The following is a 10,129-nucleotide window of genomic DNA, read 5'->3' on the forward strand; positions in this document are numbered from 1 at the left end:
ACCCCCAATACCCTTATCTGCACTGATTAACACATGCCAAAGACGCCAACCCCCCCAATTGTGGAAGATATTCTCTCAAAAACTCTACAAGGTACATGTGGGGGAGATGGTAATCACAGTAAATGCATTTGTCAGATGTTAAATCGATACAGACATCTCGCACAAGGCCTCTGATATCACTGCTGCACTATTCTGCACAACCTCAGCATTAAAACAATTTTTAAAACCCAAATAGCAATGTACACCGCAGCATCCCACCAAAAACCCAATCCACAAGCCTCCATTTTGCCCATTGTGATACAGGATAACTGATTGGATAAGGCTGGTAACATTTGTTCATGTGTATTTCATGGAGATTTTTAAAAGGTGAGTGTATGAAGTACAGAAATACTATTTTCTATTGTTTGTGCTGCACACAGGTAATTGGGCAGTGGGGGTGTGGGGAGAGAGAATGATGGAGGAGACATTCAAAAACTGCAACCCCAAACCAGCCTACATACATTCGGTCATGCTTTGTTCACAGGTCTGCTCAGCAAGTGGGGGAATAACAATGAATGTATTATACTTGGAGAATATGGGAACCTGTGGAAACTTAACATGCAAAATGCATGCACAGGGGAAAGAATTCATCTAGGCCTAAGATTCCTCATTTATCTATAGGAATATATAGGAAGCTGCTATTGGCCCATTAGCTCAGTATTGCCTACACTGACCGGCAGCAGCTCTCCTGGCCCTGCCTGGAGACACCAGGAATTGAACCTGGAACCTTCTGCATGCAATGCAGTTGCTCTACCACTGAGCTTACAACCTTTCCTCCATACTTCCTTTGAATATTTTTTTTTCTGCTGACATTATAATTTTGTGCTCTGAATGTTTGGGGTAAAAGTACAGGCTAGATCTGTCATAGCAGATATGACTGTGCTGCATCTCATTCCCAAGCTCTCGTCTGGTGCATCAAATGATGATGATGATGATTTATTATTTATACCCCGCCCATCTGGCTGGGTTTCCCAGGTGGTGTGATGTCAGTAATCCTGAGAGATTTTCCTGCCCTAAATGCCACCAACAATGGTGGAGGAATCTGGCAGTACAGTGATTTGTTTGTTTGTTTATTTCATTAAATCTATATGTTTATAATACAGGGGGTATTCTTTTTGTTTGTTACTATGCTATGTATTTTTGGTTTTTGTTGACAGAAGTATCAAATATTATATGAATAAGTACCAGCTATCATCTCCCAAGTAACTCTAAAATTACTTTTGATAGTTCACCCTGAAGTTGTTAGTGCTGATTATCATACTGCTAACAGCAGCAAAATACTAGTGTATTACACAAAAAAGGAAAAAGAAAGGTCCTCCTACCATAACTGACTGGTTAAGGAAAACTTGGCAAACTATGTTAATGATAAAACTTACAAATGAGAGAATCCCAATACATAATGATGAAGAAAACAAAATTAATGAGAGGTGGGCCTTGTTTTTACATTTCTGGAGTGACAAAGTATATGTCAACATTTTCCCTTTTAATGTATTCATGGTACTATGAAGTTTTGGTTATGTTGTCCTACTTCCCTCTTCATGTGCCATTTCTTTGTTTTTTTATTTTCAATTTCACGTGTTTTCTTTTCTTCGTTTGTTTCTGTTGCATGAGAAGCAAGGCTGTTAATGGTTTTTGCTACATATTTTAATATTACTAAAATTTAAAAGGAGAAGAGGAGGAGGAGAACCCTGCTGGATCAGGCCCAAGACCTATCTGGTTCAGCATCCTGTTCTCACAGTGGCTGCCCAAATGCCCGTCGGAAGCTTGCAAGCAGGACCTGAGCGCAAGAGCAATCTCCCCTCCTGCAATTTCAGCAACTGGTATTCACGGCCTCCAGCAGTATTTGTCTAATACTGTATTTGTCTAATCGCTGCCCCCCACCCACCCAAGAAAGAGTCCTAGCCCCAGCTGTATGCATTTTGAGCTGGGCTGTCCCAGACACTGTTGGGGCTGAGGGTGTGTGTATGTGCACTGCCAGCTTCTCCTTAGCCTCTCTTGTTCCTCCTCCTCTGAGAAAGAGGACAAGCATCCTGGGTCAAAGGGTCACGGCAGAGGTCGTTGGAGCACCTCTGGATCAAACACCAGAGGCAATAACTTCCTGTGGTTGGTGGGCCCCTTTCTCTTTCTCCCCCCCCCCCCCCGGCCCTGCTCCATTCCTCCAGCGCGGCCTGCTTCAGCTCCCTTGATCCTGCGCTCTCGCTTTTGATCTCTGTGGCATGGGTGTGAGGCATCTAAGGATTGCTTGTGAAAAGCAGTCTTGGGGTGGGGGCATCCAACTGCACTGCTGCTGCTGCTGCTCTGTTAAAAGGCCCTGTTCCTTCTTTCTCTCTGGACACAGTTTCTTCCCTGTGTTTATGAAGTTTTTTTACATCGGTGGAAGAGACCACAGGGGAGATTTTGATGGATTGGAGAGAAGGAAGGTGTTCGATGTGAGCTAGGCTTTGCCTGGGAAATCCTCTCCCCGCCCCCTGCCCCCAATTCTATTAATTTGTAACTAATCTCCTCCTATTATATGGGGCCCATTGGGCTGACACCCACTCAACTTTGGCAAGTCTGCAATGTCAGGTCCTCCTCTAAAATTGCTATATTTCTCCCTTCCTCCTCCTCTACCCCCCAAAGAGCCCAAAGCAGGTGGTCTCTAAACATGTTCAGAGTGTCTCTCACCGCTGAGAAGCTTCATGAAGACAAACCAAGCGCCTTTCTCACAAATGTGCGTGGTTTTTTGCTTAGGTAAATTCTCAACAGTAATTTTAGTCTGACTTCTCCATCACTAATGTATGCAGCTTCCAGCCTGAATGCTTTGATTCTGGCAAAAATCCTACTTTTCTTTGCACTCAGGAGTGTGTGTGTTTGAAAAACTGTCTCGAACAGGAAAGGGGAACCAATAATTCCAACTCCCAGCCAGCATTGCCAATAGTCAGGAGCGATGAGAGTTGTGGTCCAAAATACTTGCAGGGCACCAAGTTGGCAAAGGCTGCTTTCTGCTCCCAAAGCCTTCTACTTGGGTTTTACCCTGCCATAGCTATCTGTATGTTGTCAGGGACGGATTGAGGGGCAAGGTGCCCGCCTTGGCTGCCAAACTCGGGGGAATCCTATCAAGGACTCTCTGTTCAACTATTTACTCAACAGCTGAAACAAAAATAGTACAAACCTTCGTTTGACCCACATGGGCAGCATTGCATTAATGCTTTGTGTGTTTTTTGATTCGTGGGAAAATTTACGATGTGGATGCCTGCTCGACAAACTCTCTCTCTCTCTCTCTGTGTGTGTGTGTGTGTGTGTGTGTGTGTGTGTGTGTGTGTGAGAGAGAGAGAGAGAGAGAGAGAGAGAGAGAGAGAGAGAGAGAGAGAGAGAGAGAGAGAGAGATTTGCACACTAAGACCTCATCATCTTAAACAACACGGATAAACCACTTGCACAAATCATGCATCCAAGCCTGAAAATGCAATTTAAAAAATGAAAGAGTTCAAAAAGTTGTACGAATGATGTAGGGTTGCCAGACTCAATAGTGGACAGGACTTCTGTGCCTTTAATTGCCCTGCTCTCTTTTGAGTCTGGAAACCTTAAAGAGAAACCAGCAGACCCTTTGTTTAATTTCCAAGCAAAGGGTCTGCTGGTTTCTCTTTAAGGTTTCCAGACTTAAAAGAGAGCAGGGCAATTAAAGGCACAGAAGTCCTGTCCTCTATTTAGTCTGGCAACCCTAAAATGATGGAGTGTGTGCATGTGCAAGATGCATCTCGCCTAGGCCATCATTTGCTCTATGGCTGGTCCTGTATGCTATGTCTCTGCACAAGACCAGAATGTGCTATTGGGTGTCATATTTAGGTCCCCAAGAACCTCTGCCCTTCCTTGATTAAGAAGTCAAGTTTCTATCTCTTATTGTTCATGTGTGTGCGCAAATTAGTGCTTTCTGGCAAAATCTCGGAAGCTCAGAGGGATTGCTGAATCAGACCAGGGAGTGGGGTTTCAGTAGCTTAAAGCTCTCTGCTTCGCCTCTATCTCTTGCAGAAGCAGAACAAATGATGAAAAATGCTTTTAAAAGGAAAGGGAAACTAATGCAGCTGAGCAAATTTGGTTGTTGAGTGACAACAATGCATTGGTGACACATAAGGTGGCCCTTTTTGCTCTGGCGGCAAAAAAGAACAGGAAGAAGGAATTGGATAGCCATAAACTGTAAGGGGGATTCAGAGTACTTAGTTGCAACTCAGTAGTGTAGACGCAGCGGCATCCCTGTTACTGGATATCTTGCATTGCCTCTCTACTGTTTTTATTTGCAGGTGGCTGAGATATATTTTAAACCAATTGTGATTGTATGGAATTGTCATGGCCTTTGACTGGTACAATAAACTTATTTTGAGGTGTGCAAATTAAATAGGTAAAGGTAAAGGGACCCCTGACCATTAGGTCCAGTCGTGACCGACTCTGGGGTTGCGCGCTCATTTCGCATTATTGGCCGAGGGAGCCAGCATATAGCTTCCAGGTCATGTGGCCAGCATGACAAAGCCGCTTCTGGCAAACCAGAGCAGCACATGGAAACGCCATTTACCTTCCTGCTGTAGCGGTTCCTATTTATCTACTTGCATTTTGACGTGCTTTCGAACTGCTAGGTTGGCAGGAGCTGGGACCAAGCAACGGGAGCTCACCCCGTCACAGGGATTCGAACCGCCGACCTTCTGATCAGCAAGCCCTAGGCTCAGCGCCGTTTTTATTTGCAGGTGGCTGAGTTATATTTTAAACCAATTGTGATTGTATGGAATCGTCATGGCCTTTGACTAGTACAATAAACTTATTTTGAGGTGTGCAAATTAAATAAACTTGTGTAATTAATGCATGCCATGGAATCTGGGCTCAGGCTTCCGATTGTCCTTTTTTTCATGGAATGCACTCAAGACACCCTTTGCACCAGGGCTGTCCCTATTACTACTCCAGAAAAAGAAGCTGTAGTCACAATGAACATGCAAGTGTGGATGTATGCATGCACAAACAGCCCCAATGTTTGCTGGCAGTGAGGCTTTTGTGTGCAATCCTCCAGTCTGGTCCCATTAACAAGAGGGCATTGGTACTTTCCATAAGCCACTTCTTTAAACAGGAGGCTCCCGGAACACAAGTCATTCTCTGGCCCTCCGCAGCTGAGACATGAGGGGGGGGGCATCAACTTTGCAATGGAGCAAAGCTGAATCTCCAACCGGCAGGTACATTGAAGCTGTTTTGTTGGCTGATAACTCTTCCTAGCAACAGACAGCACACACACTTCTCCCTGGGGATTTATTTTAGCTCTACCAACTGTTATATGTAGTGCTAGACTTTCTTTTTATTTTTCCATCACAGCTCTTTAGAGGCTTAACAGCAGCCAACAACAGGCTTTCCCAGGCAGCTCTGTCCCCAATCCCTTAGCAGGCTATATTGCTACTTTCCCATGGGTCTGGAAGAAACCCAGCTGTAACTATGATGCCGTTGATTTAAATTAGCAGCAGCTCTCTTGATGAAAGACAGACAGACAGACAGACAGACAGACAGATGCTATCTATCATTACAATGATGTCCCACCTTTCCTGCAAGCAGCTCAAGGTGGCATACAAAGTTCTTCCCATTTTATCTTCACAACAACCCTGTGAGCTACTTTTTAGGCTGAGAGGCGTTGCCTGGCCCCAAGTTGCCCAGTGAGTTGCAATTTGAACCCTGGTCCTATTCCAGTTTACTCCTATTAGCTAAATTCATGGAGGCATGTCTATCAATGGCTGTCAACCATATACTTGTGTGCACGCCACAATCTCTGAGTGCCGAGAGATTTCGGGGGTGCCAGCGTATACCTCAGGCTTGGTTTCCTTAGAATGGAAATCGCTGAAGAAGGCGGTATCTTTGTGATAATGTGGTTTTACATACACACAAATATACAAGCTGAGCGTAAGATGGAAGGGCTCACAGCACATCAACCAGATCTTGCTCCCCCACCCCTTAGGTTTTGGGAGTGAGATGGTCCCAAAGTCATAGCCTTGAAATCGGCATGGAGAGCAAGTCAAGTTGTTCTCCAGCCAGGTGAGAGGAGGGAAGACCTGCTCCCTTTGGAAAGCATCACTAGCTAGTCATTCCTATGGCAACACATATGTACTTGGCCAACTCTTTAGTCATGCAAATAGGACTTGGTTAGGGCCATTAAGAAAACAGACTGGTGTGGCCATTTCAGCAGGTTTCTCCTTCTGCTGGCTTGAAGTGGACCCAAAGATGTCATCCAAACTAGTCCTCCCATCCTGTAATGATGTCCAATCCCCAAGTTCAGAGTCACAAACTGAAGAGCAGGCTGTAGATTATAGGCCCGGCTTGTGTGCTTGCCAGAGGCATCTGACTGGTTACTGATGGAAAGGCGATGCTCCTAGCTGGACCATTGGGTCAATCCATTCAACAGAGTCCATCTAATATACTTGGCATAGCTGTCTTGCATGTAGCACCTCCCAGGTTCAATCCCTGAGCATCTCTCTTCAGGCAGAGCTGGGTAAGACCCAGGGAGCCAGTGTGGTGGTGTGCTTAAGAGCGGTAGACTCATAATCTGGGGAACCGGGTTCGTGTCTCTGCTCCTCAGCATGCAGCTGCTGGGTGACCTTGGGCTAGTCACACTTCTCTGAAGTCTCTCAGCCCCACCCACCTCACAGGGTGTCTGTTGTGGGGGGGGGGAAGGAGATTGTTAGCCGCTTTGAGACTCCTTCGGGTAGTGATAAAGCAGGATATCAAATCCAAACTCTTCTTCTTCCTGGATAGTGGTTGCCAGTCAGTGTAGAAAGTACTGAGCTAAAATAGACCCAATGGTTTGACTCAGTGTAAGGCAAATTAATTCCTATGTTTATATGATGGTCTTTGGTTATTGATTGTGCCTTGTGATGAAGTCAATTGTGTCAGCTTTTATGTGGTAGGAAGAGTTAGAGGTGCCCTCTTTTTGTATTTATAGATAATCTTTATGCTGTTTTAATTTCTTAAAAATAAATAAAAATATTAAATAAAAATATTTTATTTATTTTATTTTAAATTTTGTATATTTTACGTCTTCTTTTTTTGAGATGGTGCCTGTGAAAGATATTCCTAGGGTAGAATTTCCCCTGTGAAACCCTCCTGACACCTTCTTTGGAGGCATTTTGGGTACATAAAGGTAAAGGGACCCCTGACCATTAGGTCCAGTCGTGACCGACTCTGGGATTGCGGCACAAAGTTTTTCGCAAAGCCCTTGGACAATGCTGCAGTTCATCACAGTCTCTTACATTTTCTGGTCCCTTAGCTATGAATTTTAGGAGGTGGGAACAGGGTGATTTGGTGGAGAGGAAAGGTGGAATTTGCTTATTTAATTAAGGACTTCCCTAATTCCTACCCACTTAATAATCTAAGCACTGGAATGCTGTGCTAGTTAATGTATTTATCCAGGCTAAGTTACTTGAAATTAACTCCCAGTTATATACATGGGATAAGTTAAACATCTCTAGGGATGAGGAAGAAATTCAATTTGCATTTAAAGGTGAACCTACCAAATCTCACATTCTGAAACAATGTATGGCCAGAGTAATGTGTAAGAAAATGCACATTGAGGGGGTAAAGTGTGCATAAGCATACATATATTAGTAAAAAAAGAAAACACAGAAGTGCAATACACTGTGGAAATAGCATTGCAAAAATGTGCACAATGGGCAACATTGCATTAAAAATTTGTTAACTGGGAGAAATTTGCAGTAAAACATCAATGAATTTTCATGAGCATTAAAAGCCTTGTGTGTTTGTGAATGTGCAAATTGATGCAAAGTGCAGGGAACTGAATTTAAGACTGGGAAACTGAGTGAACTAGAATTGACAGTGCCTTCCTTCTTTAGTCATGATTAACTTGGAACTAATTTCTAAATGAATGGCTCGGATGCTTTTTAAGTCTGAATACACAGCCCCAGATTGAAAGGTGGAGTAAAATTGTTGAAGACAGGGGGGTGATGCCAACTTGAAGAAAACTTAGTTGATTAATTGTGTGGTTTTTAGTTGATTGATCAAATTAGGGGCGAAAGTAGGCTTTATTTCACCCCGGTCAAAGACCCAGTTTGGCAAAAAAAAGAAAAAAAACCCACCACACATTTGCGTACAGACACACACACAGGCTGGGACCTTCAATGGTGCCTTTCTGGAGGTTTCTCCAGGGGCAAAAAACCAGCAAAAAATCCACATAGGAGTGGGAAAATACCAAGGAAGTTGGCTTGGGTTTTCTTTGTTTTTGGATCATGCGTCAACCCTGTTGCAATGTGACACCATTTTAGAAGAGGCATCCTGCTGTGTGTGTGTGTGTGTGTGTGTGAATGAGAGAGAGAAAATGACTCTCCTAAGAAGGTGCCTGCTACTCACATTTTTGTCAGTTCTTGAATAAAAATCATAAACAAAAACGGTGTTACAATTACAGTTAGCTCAGCAGCAGAATGGTAGAGCTTTGCATGCAGAAAGTCCTAGATTTAATTCCAGGCATCTCCTGTTAGGGCTGGGAGAGACTGACTTCCTGAGACCTTGGAGATCCTTTGCTAGTTAGTTGACAATACTGAGCTAGATGGACCAGCCATCAGACTCAACATACGGCAGCTTCCTATGATCTTAACAGGGGAGAAGAGTCCTCCTGCATCATACCATCTATGTATGCCTATCTAGTCCAGTATTCTGATAGGAGCACAATAGCTCTCTTGACCCCCAGGAACTGGTATTTTACCTCTCCAACCGGAGGTGATAGCCTTGTCCTCCATGTATTTGTCTGACTGCCTTTTAAAGTTGTTTAAATGGATGGCCATCGCTATGGCATGTGGCAGCAAATTCCTTAGATGTGTGAAGAAGTGCTTTTCTTATGTCTGTCCTGAATCCCCCAACCTTCAACTCAATCAGATGACCATGAGTTCTAGTATTAACGAGAGAGACAGATCTGATAAATAGTTCAACCCTAGCCATAAACAAAGCAGTATTGCCATTTTTTTAAAGGTCTTTGGTGGTGTTGAACACCCTTGTTGTGGCTAAGAAGAACAGTACATGCAGGGTTTAAGCTGTGCTAAGGTGGCTGTGGTTGGCAGTCGAAGGCCGAATCGGAAAGTCTTCTTGGTGAAGTGGCAGCGGGAGATGTTGCTATCAAAAGGCAGCCAAGGTAAAAGTGAGTTTTGCGTCAACCCTTTCCTGGCAATGGCCTTGTAAAGCTCAGTACTCCTGCGCTGCCCTAACCTGCGGTGACAGGTTCTGTGACAGGTAATCTCAGTTTCATATGTCGAGCTGGGATGTTCATCAAAGAGTCAAACACCCATGACTATGCGCATACAGTCGTACCTTGGTTTTTGAAATAATTAGTTCAAAGTGAGTGTTCCGGTTTGCGAATGTGTTTTGGAAGCCGAATGTCCGACGCAGCTTCCGATTGAGTACAGGAAGCTCCTGCAGCCAATCGGAAGCTGTGTCTTGGTTTTCTAACGTTTTCAGAAGTCGAATGGACTTCCGGAACAGATTCCGTTTGAGAACCAAGGTACGACTGTACCATGTTTAAAGCACATGACGTCCGTCCTCCCCAAGAATTCTGAGAACTGTAGTTTCTGAAGAATGCTGGGAGTTGTAGCTGGGTGCTAGAGTTTTGCTTGCAGTTCATGGCTATCTGTACATGCTCAGATGAACTTCCTGTTGCTTTGAATACTGGAGAGTAGACCCTCTGGTATTTAAACAGATTTCTAGGTGAGTAAGTTCCAGTACTGAATCCTGACCTAGATGTACTCTTCATGATCCCCTGCAAAGTGGATGACCTTTTTCACATAAATCAGCTGTGACTTGCCCAGCCTAGCTTAGCACAGGAAACAGAACTCTGTTGCAAATGTGTTGCTAGGATGGTGCTTAGCATAGGGAATCAGTCCCAGCCAGCATGCTCAGTAGACAGGGATGATGGCAGCTGTAGTCCAAAAACATCTGCAGGGCCGCAGGTTTCCCACCCCTGCTTTAAACTAAAGATGAGCTGAAATGAAGGGAGGGCATCTAGTTTGCATGCTGCTGTCGGTCAGTGTAGACCAGTGTTTCTCAACCTTTTTTGGGCCACGGCACACTTGTTCCGTGAAAAAAATCATGAG

This window comes from Zootoca vivipara, chromosome 14 (genome assembly GCF_963506605.1).
Source record: "Zootoca vivipara chromosome 14, rZooViv1.1, whole genome shotgun sequence".
NCBI lineage: Eukaryota > Metazoa > Chordata > Lepidosauria > Squamata > Lacertidae > Zootoca > Zootoca vivipara.